The sequence below is a fragment of the Gossypium arboreum genome, chromosome 10, assembly GCF_025698485.1.
Source record: "Gossypium arboreum isolate Shixiya-1 chromosome 10, ASM2569848v2, whole genome shotgun sequence".
NCBI lineage: Eukaryota > Viridiplantae > Streptophyta > Magnoliopsida > Malvales > Malvaceae > Gossypium > Gossypium arboreum.
In genome coordinates, this window is record NC_069079.1 from 52,268,885 (window position 1) to 52,282,359 (window position 13,475).

Here is a 13,475-nt window from a genome sequence, read left to right on the forward strand (position 1 = left end):
AGTTTACTACTAGGTCCTTTCTAGTGAAATTCACATTTATAACTCTAAATCAAAACATCAAAAATGTCACACATGAGTTAACACATATTATAGGCATCAAAATAAATTTTAAATTATTTTTATGCCTCGGTTTTGTGGTCCCGAAACCACATTCCGACTAGGGTCGTTTTAAGGCTGTCACACTATTTACCACATAAGGACCTCCACTTTAAGGTTCTATAGCTATTAGACACCTTTGGCTAATAGAACTCAAGTTTTACACTTTACGCGATTTAGTCCTTTTTATCAAATTAAGTATTTAAATAATAAACTTTATTAACAAAATTTTTACACAATCATACTATTGTGCTGTAAACATTAAAATAATAAATAATAATTATTTTGGCCTTGAATTTGTAGTCGTAAAACTACTGTTCTGATTTGACTAAAAATGGGCTATTACAACTCTCCCCGTTAGGAATTTTTATTGATAAACCATAATTTATACATATTTCTATCCCATGCTTAGCACATTTTATGGATGACTTTTCCTTAAAATTGGTGAATTCGATGCTCCTAATGCCTTAATTTTATGTTTTATACTTAGGTGAGCATAGCAGATTGAAAGGAACGAGTAACGGGCCAAAAACAGAGAAAATGGGCCAACGTACGAAATCAACACAGTTTGGACCTCCTCACACAGCGACTAAACGGCCATGTCAATTTGGCAGAATCGACGCACAACTCACACTGGTGGACCACACGCTCGTGCCTATTTAACAAGCTTGATCACGACCTGAAGTAATCGTACACGGGCGTGTCACACAACGGGCCAAAAACAGAGAAAATGGGCCAACGTACGAAATCAACACAGTTTGGACCTCCTCACACGGGCAGACCACACGGCCGTGTCAATTTGGCAGAATCGACGCACAACTCACACTGGTGGACCACACGCTCGTGCCTATTTAACAAGCTTGATCACGGCCTGAAGTAATCGTACACGGGCGTGTCACACGGGCGTGTCCCTGCCGAGCCCAAGTTTAGTCCAATTCGGAAAAGGACAATTTTGAGGGTTCTTAGGCTTTCTAAAGCCTATAAATACACCCTAGAGGAGAAGGAAAAGAGGACACACAGGGAAGGAGGCAGGGAACTACTCAAGGAAAGCCGATTGATCCATCTCAGAAGCCGGATTCATTATCAAGACTAAAGATCTCCCCTCAATTTCCCTTCAGGAGTTTTAGGTTTTTCTTTATATTTTGTATTCATTATTCTTCTGAGATGTTTACCTTTATAGTTATGAACTAAAACCCCTAAATACCTAAGGGGAATGAAACCTAAGAAAGATCTTGTTATTATTATCTGAATTGTATGATAAATATTTGACTTGTTCTTTATTATGTGTTCTTAATTCTTGTTTTGATATTCCAGGATATTGAATCAAGTTAAGCTCTTATTCAGAGGAGGAACAGACCCTATCTAAGAGTACATTTGTCATAATTAAATAAGTTGGTTGCAGGCCTAGAGATAGGGTGACAAGATTTTGCCGGATTAGGGTGAAACCTAATAAGGGGATCCATAGATCGAGTTAATGCAACCCTAGGGAGTTAATTTGAAAGAGATTTCAGTTATTCAACTAGGGTTAGATGTTTTTAGTCTCGAGAGAGATAATAATATAACTTAGGGATTTCTACGGATCAAGTCAAATGAATAAATCGTCTGATTCAGAGTCAAATAACAAGTAAAGTCTAGGTGGATTTTTCCTTAGGTATTATCTTAATTCAATCATTTTTCCAAAAGTAATTCCCTAATTCTATTTTCTGTGAATTCTTAGTTTAGTTAATTAGTTAGTTAAAACAAACCCCATTATTCTTAGGCTAGATAATAAAAAGAAAGTTAATACTAGTACTTTTAGTTCCTTTGGGTTCGATAATCCGGTCTTGCTAAAGCTATACTACTGTTTGATAGGTACACTTGCCTTCGTCGTGATAATAGTTAGTTTCAAGAACGATTCATTATAAATATTTAAAACCTGTCACAAATATCACGTATCAATTTTTTGGCACCATTGTCGGGGAACTAAGATATTAAGAACACTCGATTTTTATTACTTTAGCCATTTACTTTTACTGCAATTTAAATTTTATTTTAGTTTTTTTTATTACTAATTCTTCTTTTTCCCTTTTTCTGGCAGGTTTTTATAGTTTGTGACTAGAAGAAACCCGTCAGGACCATTACTTTTTGATAGTGAGATCGATCGCACAGTTCGCAGAAACCAAAGAAAAATAAGGCGAAGCTTAAGATACACAGAGAACGAGCAAGAGGACGATATTCAAACCACAACCGAGGAGATGGCTGAAAACCAAGAAAATTCGCTACCTCCTGCAATTGCTGTTGATCAAAATCCTGCTCTACACACTATGTATGATTATGCTAAACCTAATTTAAAAGAAACTGAGTCAAGTATAGTTAGACCTGCTATTGCTGTAAATAATTTTGAACTGAAACCTAACACAATTCAAATGATACAACAGTTTGTTCAGTCTGATGGTTTGCAGGACGAGGATCCCAACGCTCACTTGGAAAATTTCCTAGAATTTTGTGATACATTTAAAATCAATAGCATTTTTGATGACACCATACGTCTTTGATTGTTTCCCTTTTCGTTAAGGAATAAGGCTAAACAGTGGTTGAACTCATTACCACGAGGGTCAATCACTACTTGGGAACAAATGACCGAAAATTTTTTATTAAAATATTTTCCACCAGCTAAAATAGCCAAATTACGTAATGATATCTCTTCTTTTGTGCAGATTGATTTAGAAACACTCTACGATGCATGGGAGAGATACAAGGACCTTTTGAGAAGATGCCCTCACCATGGGTTACCGCTTTGGCTACAGGTTCAAACATTTCATAATGGCCTGAATCCTTCAACTCGACAGATGATTAATGTAGCCGCTGGAGGAACTATCAATAATAAGACCACTGAGGCGGCTTACGAATTTATTATGGAGATGTCACTGAATAACTATCAGTGGCAAGTTATGAGAACAAAGCCGACGAAAGCAGCCGGTGTTTTCAACCTCGAGCGGTTATTATGCTAGCTAACCAAGTAGAACTCTTAAATAAAAAGATTGACGGTTTGTGTGGTTCTATTCAGGTACATCCAGTGATAAGGTGCAATTCGAATGGAGGAGGAGATGCACAGAGTATCAACCCTTCAACCCTAGCATCGAGGAGGAACAAGTCCAATATATGGGTAACAATAACTCTAGATCACAAAATAACCCATATAGTAACACTTATAATGCAGGTTGGAGGAACCATCCCAATTTCTCGTGGGGCGGTCAAGGGAATCAAAGGCCACAAGATCCTCCGGGCTTTCAACAACCACCTTACCAGCAAGAAAAGAAGTCGAACCTTGAGGAGATGCTAACCAAATTCATCTCGGTGTCAGAAACTCATTTTTAGAATACTGAGATAGCACTCAAAAATCAACAAGCATCGATTTAAGGGCTCGAAACTCAAATTGGACAGCTTGCCAAGTTGATTTCTGAATGACCACAAGGTAGCTTGCCAAGCAATATAGAATCTAACCAAAGGGAGCAACTCAACGCAATTACTAGTCAAGATGAGGAAGGGCTAGTCACACTTGAACCAGAACCAAGGCAAGAAACTGAGATAAGCAGAGGTAAAGGAGAGGTAGACCACAATGAGTAGAAATCGGTAAGTACAGAATACAAACCTTGTGTGCCATACCCTAATGCAACAAGGAAAGACTGCTCAGATGAGAAATTTGGTAAATTCCTTAAACTCTTAAAAAATTTACATATTAACTTACCATTTTTTGAAGCTCTATCGCAGATGCCAAACGCAATGAAATTTTTAAAGGAGCTTTTAGCAAATTAGCGAAAGTTGGACGACGCTTCGCATGTGAAGAAGCTAAACGTAGTTTACTTGGCTATTCTACAGAACAAACTACCCAACAAATTGAAAGATCCAGGGAGTTTTACAATTCCTTGCTTAACTGGTAGTTTAGATGTTAATAATGCATTAGCTGATTTAGGGGCTAGTATTAAGGTCATGCTTTACAAAATGTTTAAACAACTAGGTCTTGGGAGACCCAAACAGACTAGGATGAGCATTCAATTAGCAGATAAAACTATAAGATTTCCTAGGGGTATTATTGAAGATCTGCTAGTTAAAATCGATAAATTTATATTTCCCGTTGACTTCGTTGTTCTAGACATAGAGGAGGACAGCAACACTCCTTTGATTTTAAGAAGGCCCTTTTTAGCAACTGCTAGAACGATTATTGATGTTGGCACAGGTGAGCTCACACTTCGTGTGGGAGACGAAACAATCACCCTTCAAGCTCGCAACTCCGGCAGCACATCAAAAATTGAAGGTGATTGTCTAAACCATTCTACTAAAACTAACAATATGGTGCAACCTACTTTGCAGGAAATAAGTTTGAAGGAAGTACATGAGCCATTTTCAAGAAATAGTAGGGGACCTATTCATGAAGAACGAAGGCTACAAATCGAAAAGCTAGATGAATGGCAAACACATAAACCGCGAACACATGATAAACCAAAACTATGCCAGAACAAGCTCGATACCTTTCCAAATCAACCTACGATTGGAGATAAAGTTTTATTAGATGCCCCAGATCCTCACATTGTCACTACCAAACCGAATGAAGAAATCCCTCTTACGGTACTTAGTATTTTCCCATTCGGTACAGTTGAGGTAAGTCATCCCAAGTTTGGCACTTTTAAGGTAAACAACACCTGCCTAAAACCTTATTTTGATGAGATCCACAGTAGGAATGAGGAGTATAAACTCCTCAAACCACCATGACCATTCAATGGAGAGGTAAGTCAAGCTTAGACTATAAATAAGCGCTTCTCGGGAGGCAACCCGAGCACTAACAATATTAATTTCTTTATTTTAGTTGTAACAACTAACATACTAAACGACTCATGGAACGCAAGCTTTCGAAAGCACACATGGCCAAGCACACGGGCGTGCTTATGACCGTGTAGAAATAGGGCAAAGATTTTCCCCAGCACGGGCTACAATAAATTGCCCCAACCGTGTGACATGGTCGTGGGTGAACCTGCCAAAACAACACGGGCGTGCGACACGTCCGTGCCTTGAAACCTCGGCTGAACCTGTCAACTTAACATGAGCTTACGACACGCCGTGCCAAGCAACAGTGGGCGAACCTGCCAAAACAAAACGGGCGTACCTGCCAAAACAAAACGGGCGTGGCCCTTCATACATGGGCGTGGGAGAAGCAAACAAAGATAGACACGACTGTGCGACACGGCCGTGCGCACTAACACGCCCAAGGTACACGGGCATGGGAAAATTGTCAGATGAGCCCAAATTCAAAATTCATAAATCATACGGGCAAAAATTGGGGAACACGAGCGGGTTCCCTAGCTGTGTGTCCCAAAATCTATAAATACCCTTCAATATTCATCATCTCCCTCACTCAAAATCCCTAATATCATAGTAATATGCAGTTTTCATGTTATTTTCATCTTTCTATCACTCAAACTTCGTATCTAGAGTAGTTATCATCCTTTTCATGTTGAAGTTCTTACTCATTTCATGATTTCTATGCTTCATTTGACTATTTTACGTGCACATTCATAGTTAAGTAGATAAATGTATATTTTTAAGTTTTGTTTTGGTAATTTTTTTTTTATTTTCTTAGTCAGTATATTAGGTTACATTCATTCATGGTTATTGTTTCTATAGGTTTCATGCTATTAACCCCACACAAATTCATTCTTTAAATATCTCCATTACTTATTCTCATAGGGTTATTTGACACATTTACTTTGGCTATTATAGTATAGGTTAATATGTAAGCCCCATGGAAAGTATTCACATTCCACTTCAATTTCCATTACAGGTACACCATTTCATCTTTACGAGGAAAGAAAGCCACCGTTCCGGCTTCGAAGAAAAGGAAAGGAGCGTCATCTTCCTCGGGTCCTACTGAAAAAATTCATCACCCTTTCCTGAAGTTCCCCATTGGGCCCCAAGAAGAACTTTTCTAGGTTCTACAAGCTCGACCCTTGGAAGTGGGCCGCTATATAAACTGGGCCGTGCTAGAACAAGTCCAACTCGCGGATGCAATTCGGGCCCTCCTCACTACCGACCCTTAAAGGCTTTTCCTTGAGATTATCGAGCCGACATATCTCGAACTCACTATGGAACTCTGCTCAACGTTCCATCTTCAGACCGTGATGGCCCGTTTTGATGACCCGAGAACAATCCAATTTTGCGTCCGCCAATTGAACGTCCTTGAGTTTGGAACTGCTTTGGGTCTATATACAGAGTAGTTTAGGGATGAGAACGACCTTGACACTCTCCACCGCCACATCCACTACTCTCCCTCGAAGTGCTGGGACGCCCTCACCCTCGACGCTGCCTCCTACAATCCTAGCCGCTCCAAGGCATCGGCTCTCCCTCCATCTCTGAGGTACTTACATGCCATTTTGGCTCACACGTTAACAGGAAGGAGAAAGAGCACTAGCATCGTCAACACTCACGACGCCTACTTTCTATGGTGTATGTCGCACGGGTACGTCATAGACCTTGCTTATTTTATTGCCCTCGCCATTCAACATCAGACAGAGCGGCATAGGAAGGGGCTCATCTCCATTGGGCCCTATGTGACGCAGTTGGGTCGGTACTTTGGGCTCCTCAACACAGCAGCCCAATCATCCTCCCTCACTCTCATGGGCCAGATGTCCCCACAGGGCATCTCAAGCATGCTAAGTATGAGGATGATCGAGAAACGACGTGGCACCTTCCCTCCTCAGTACCATCTCACCCAATCCACCGAGGAGAAGGCCCCCGAGGACATTACTGATGATGTCCCTCCATGTCACGAGGACCCACCGTCTCAACCACCAACACCCTGTCATCCAGTTCATGCAACAGCTTCATACGCTGACATCTCTGAGTGCCTAACTCAATTCGAGCAGCAATGTTTTCAGCGCTTTGATCACATTGATGCTACACTATACTAGATTTGTCAGCACTTCCACATCTCATCGCCACCCCCACCTCGCGAACCATCTAACGATGAAGATGTTTAAAAACTTTTATTTATTATTTTATGTTTTTACTTTTATTTTATTTTAAGACTACTTTTTATTTTTCTTTCACCTTATTTTTTTAGGACTTATAAGTATTATTTTACAATTTTAAATTTCGGCTAATTCATATTGAGTACTTACTCTTCCGTATATATTTCCTAAAAGAGTTCCTGATTCCATCACAGTTATAAAGAGCTCCAAAGCTCATTATTACTCAGGAACTTGAAACTCTACTAGGAAAGGATCTCCACGACTGCCATGTCCTGCTCGACCACAACCATAACCAACTTCAGATATAATATTCTTTTGGTGCAGGACTTATGGACTAATGAACCTCTACCACTTCTGGAGTATCCTCCTCCACCCTTACGACGATTATTCTCCAAAACTCCAGTTAAAAGAAATTCATTCATTACTCAGAAAGTTTCACTTCTCTCCCTATCTTATATTTATATTCTTTTCTATATATATCTTTGTACCTTGAGGGCAATGTACATCTTAAGTGTGGGGGGATATTCATTTTTATATCAGAAAAATCCCTGAATTTTGTTTTATTCTCATTCGATTTTCTCATATCATTATTAGAATGAATTCCAATTAGTCTATAATGTTTATTGATATATCTTGAATTAAAACATAGGCATTTATGCATTGATTGTTTAAACTTTAAGACATTAGGGAATCAAGCATGATAAGTTGATTTTTGAAGAATTAAAAACTTTTAGGTTGTTCCCCCAAGTTTAGATATTATTTTGAGTTGGAATTCACAAGTTTAAACATCAAAAAGCCATAATTTTTATGAGATCTTGAGCCTTCAAGAGCATCTATTAATTCTTTCATGCTCACTTTCATTATGAGTGCATCAGTTTTGAATTGTTATTCTAGAACTTGCTTGATTATGCATGTCAAGACCACACCATTTGATTTGATACGTCAAAATGAGAAAGGCACTTAGGCTTAACCCACTCACTCCATAAAAGCCTACCTTCACAATTAATCCTTAGTGAACCCCCTTGAGCCTAACAACCCATTCATTGATGTACCCTCAATATTAACCCATAAATCATTATTGTTGAAATCCCCTAAATTAATTTGATCCCTATTTTTGTCGAGATTTGAGTTAGAATAGTTGCTTCGCTATGTTTTATTCTATTTTGTAATTTGACTTGTTCCTAAAAAAAAATACATGTATACATTTTAGTAGTAGTGATCTTCTGAGCTAAAGAATTAAATTCCATATTCTGAGAAAAAGCTCTGTTGTACGCAATTGATGACTAGCCATTTTTCTAGCTAGGCAATTTTTCAATTCAATCTCGATTCTAACCCTTTCTTTCAGCTTGTGACCACACCCTCTAACCTAAGCCACGTTACAACCTTCTAAAGACCTTTTGATTGATGTTTTATCTCAATTTATAGTGGCAGATATTTAATTTTCATGCAAGCCTATGGTAATGACTTTTCATTATTGACTATTGAGTGCTTCATTTATTTTCCTTAAACACCTTGAGTGGTTTGAGTGAATCTTTAGTGGGGATGTGAAACTCTGTGACATTTTGAATCAAAGATAATTACTTAGATGAGGGGAGACACCTATGTTTTCATGATAAAATACTTAACTTGGAATATTTGAAACTTTGATGTTCTTTCAGTTGAATTTTCAATGTATGATTACCTATAGATTATTTTGAGATATTATAGATAGAAATTAAAAGTTGAGAAGAATTTATTTTGATTATGAGTTGAGGATTTTGCTTGAGGACAAGCAAATGCTTAGGTGTTGGGGTATTTGATAAACCGTAATTTATACATATTTCTATCCCATGCTTAGCACATTTTATGGATGAATTTTCCTTAAAATTGGTGAATTTAATGCTCCTAATGCCTTAATTTCATGTTTTATACTTAGGTGAGCATAGGAGAGTGAAAGGAAAGAGAAACGGGATAAAAAGGGAGAAAATGGGCCAACATACGAAATCAACACGGCCTGGACCTCCTCACACGGGCAGATCACACGACTGTGTCAATTTGGAAAAATCGAAGCACGACTCACACGGGTGAACTACACACCCATGCCTATTTAATAGGCTTGACCACAGCCTTAAGTAATCGCACACGGGCGTGTCATACGGGCGTGTCCCTGCCGAACACAAGTTTAGTCCAATTCAGAAAAGGCCAATTTTGAGGGTTCCTAGGCATTCCAAAGCCTATAAATACACCCTAGAGGAGGAGGAAAAGGGGACACATAGGGAAGGAGGCAGGAACTGCTCAAGGAAAGTCAATTGATCCATCTCAGAAGCCGAATTCATCATCAAGACTGAAGATCTGTGATAGCCCTAATTTGACCCTAGTCGGAATGTGGTTCCGGGACCACAAAAATGAGTCATAAAATTTAGTTAAAATTTTAATTGCACATCTTATATGTGTGATAATACTTGTATAAAAATTTGATGTTTTAATTTTATCTTAGGAATGTGAATTTTGCTTGAAAGGATCTAGTTGAGAGACTTAGAAAATTATGATAGGTAAATAAGTAAGGACCAAATAGTAGTAAAATAGGAAAGTTTGGGTTTAGATGTCAAAGTGCCCAATTCATGTTAAGTGGCCGACCAAGCATGGTTCCATTCCTCCAAGTTTATGTTGTTTATTATTTAATATTGGTAATTAAATTAAAATAAATTAAAGAAAGGAATTAAAAGGAAAAGATGAATAAAATAAGGAGGAAGAGGAGTATTCATCTTTTTTTCTTTGGCTATTGCCGTGAGTGAGGAGAAGGAAGGGAGATTTGGCTATTTGATTTTGGCTTGGAAGATGGCTAGAATGAGGTATGTATTGAATGATTCTTGAAAATCTATGCATGTTTGAGATGGTTAGTTCAAATTCTACTCATCCTATAGATTAGACTTAGGATTTTGAGGTTGAAATTCGGCCAAGAAGCTTGAAACTCTTAGTAGATGTGTTAATGTCATTAAAATGGATAGTAATGTAGGATATGGTGAGTGGTTAATTGCTTTTAACTTGAAAGTTGAGGTTAAAATGGGTTAAGTGATTGCCGAATCTAATTTAGGGTGGAGGATTGTGTTCATGTTATATTGGATAGGTAGAGGTTGTAATGAGGTTGAAATTGTTGAATTGTTAGTTGGGTAACAAATGAAGCAATCGGCCATATGGGGTAAAAATGGGATGTTCATTTTAGTTGTTGTTTCATTTTTGTGAGAAATGGGTCAAGTGTTCATGAGATGAAATTTTGTGATTAGATGAATTAAAAGTAATAGTATAGTTGATATATATATATATATATATATATATATAGATAGATATACATATTCGGCCATCACTTAGGAGCTTACGTGATGTTGAGTTTAAGCTTTGCATATTCGGCTATATATACATATATATATGTAAGCCCATTCGTGATATTACCTTAGGACTATGTATATATAACTGACAAAAAAAAAATGGGAAAAACTAGCAAAGGTGATTGCCGAATGTCCAAGTATACATATGCATGTGTGATTGGATTATTGAAAGCATGGTAATTGCATAAGGTTATTAGCCGAATAGCTAAGAACATAAGGTAGCAAGATAAAAATTTTACCATGACGTTCCGTATGTCATAAAATCATTAAAATGTGAACACCAATATATGTAGCAAAGCGGTTGAATGAGTTAATTTATTTGTTTAAGCTCAAGATCCTAAAGGAGGCGTCCAACAAGGGAAATCGAAGGTCATCGAGTAGCCGACTTGGAATTATTTTACCCAACACAAGGTAAGTCATTAAGCATATAGTTGGTATTGATTTAAATGATCGTAATACCTATGCAATTGTGTTTAATGAGATGAAATGTATACAAATGTATATGTATGTAGAGATGAAATTGTCGAATGTAAAAAGGAAGTGAAGCGTATAGAGTGGCTGGTTTTCGACACTAGGTGTGCGGGCAATAAGTGTTCACGGTTGTGAGATTGGCACTAAGTGTGCGGGCTTGAAATGCATGGCACTAAGTGTGCGAGTTTAAAGTACATGGCACTAAGTGTGCGTGGTTGATTATTAAGCACTATGTGTGCGAACCCACTATATATATATTTTCTATCAATTATTTATATTAAGGTGCGACCTTACCGAGTCGATTTGGACAGCGGAAAGGGTAAGTACCTTGATTTCATGGCTAATAGGTGCTATGTTTATATTTGGAGTTGAGTGTGGTAAGTTTTGAACCTATGTGATGATTATAATTGAAGTCACGTACATAAGGTTCATCGTGGAATAGGTGAAAGTTCGTTTAGTTGTATGATTGTAACGAAAATAAAATGATGTATGGAAATGCCTCAATTATTCTATTGAATAGCGTATGAAATGTCAATGTAGGACTTGGAATGAGATTAAATCGTAAGGTCTAAGAAACTATGGCATAGTTCGGTATGGATGGAGTACTTAGCCTCATTTTGTTGTTTCCTCTTGTGAAAATTTTATTAATGGATGGTAGTGTAATGCTTATGACTTCTTGAGTTATATACTCATTCGGTGTTTGCTTGTCACCTATTTTAGGTTTCTTGGACTCGACTTTTTGCGTATTCGGGACCGTCATCAAGTCATCACACCGGCTAGCAACTTTTGGTATTTTCTTCTTAGTTGGTCTAGGAGAACATTTCGGCATGTATAGGCTATTATGTTTTGTTGAAATTTGGTATGTAAACTTTTAGCCATGCGAAAATGGCATAAATGTTCGGTTGGAATTGGTTCTATGATGTTTGGACACAAGTCTTGGTAATTCGGTTTTGGTTGAGTATTGGTAGAGGCCTACTCGATTATTATGCCATATGTCATGGCTGATTATTTTCGGTGTTAAATTCATGATTTGGTAATAGTGTAGTGGGGAGATGCTCGGTGATGATTAGCCTTTGGCATGGCTAGTCATGGTCATAAATTGTGACATGTATGATGAATTATTAGTTAGATCAAGGAAAAATCATGAAATAGGCATAGTTTGTTTTAGTAACAGATGCTGACAGCAGCAGTGATGTGAGATTGAAAAATCACTAAAAATAGTATAAATGGAATTAAATAATGAATAAATTATGAAATCGAAGCTTGATGAGTCTATTTTCATATGGAAGAAACAAAACGACCATATGAGCTGTATGTTAGGAGTTAATTAAATTTTTGTAAAATAGGGCTAGAGCAATTTATGGATCCCCTATTTTGATTTAGAAAATTCACCATAAATTTTATCGAGATAATTAGAGGTCGTGCCTTATATGTACAAATTCATTATCGAGTCTAGTTTCATTAGAGAGAAACGGCATAGGTATTGAAGCCCTGTACAGGGAGCTATTTAAATCGTAAGGTACAGAGGTCAGTGTAGTCGAACCTTGAAACAGGGGAGACTTTAACAAATAAACTGTACTAATTTTCCCAAGAAAAAAATTCTACAAAAATTTCCCCATATAGATATATGAATCTAGTTTCGGGGAAAATTTACGGAATTGGATTTCGAGTTTCTTAAAGCGACCACGATACAGTAGCCAGCTTGCCTGGAACAAAAAAAATAGGGGGAAATAAATGTAGTAAGCCGGTAACACCTCGTGTTCGATTTCCGGTAATGGCCATGAGTTCGGGGTGTTACATTTTTATTGGTATCAGAGCTATGGTTTAGTCGGTTCTAGGACTACCATAGCACGTATGAGTGTAGCTATACATGCCTTAATGTTAGTGCTTAATAATGTGATGACTTCTGACGGTTAAAATTTTTGTTTTGATTAGCAAATAGAACCCGGGGTAGAGAGACCCTTAGCGGATGACGTTGAAAGTGTAGCGGCTGCTCTGCACAAGGGACACCGCTGTTGAACCTCGATCATCTGCAAATAATCGGGATGAGGGGGTAAAACAAGCCTTCTTCACCATGATGAATGAGTGGGTCGCGCAATATGCCCGAACCATTCCGGCTGTCCAACCATTCCCGAATTTGAATAATCCTGTAACACCCCCACGCCCGAGACTGTCGTCGGAGTCGAGTATGAGGTGTTACTAAGCTTAATTTAACATATTTAGAACTTTGGATTATTTATTTCTACATTCGCAGCTTTTAAGCTACTTGCATCACATTCAGAAGAAAAATCATATCTCAAGTTACAAAACTCGAAATCAAGATCCGTAAATTTTCCCTGAATCTAGACTCATATACCTATCTACTAATTTTTTTATAGAATTTTTGGTTGGGCCATTTAGTACAGTTTATTAGTTAAAGTTACCCCTGTTTCAGGACTTGACTGGTCTGACCTCTGTTTACTACGAACCATATTTCTCTCTCTACAAACTTCATATGAATATGAGGTTTATTTCTCCTGAAACTAGACTCAATAAGGATTCT

The 13,475-nt window shown here is 37.8% G+C and overlaps 1 non-coding gene across 1 annotated transcript; it reads right to left on the minus strand.

The window, feature by feature from the left end:
* Window positions 1-2,759: 2,759 nt before the first annotated feature.
* LOC128283130 (small nucleolar RNA R71) lies at window positions 2,760-2,866 on the minus strand. The gene has a single exon (XR_008273471.1). It is a non-coding gene; the product is annotated as a small nucleolar RNA R71 (small nucleolar RNA).
* Between the last annotated feature and the right edge of the window lie 10,609 nt (window positions 2,867-13,475).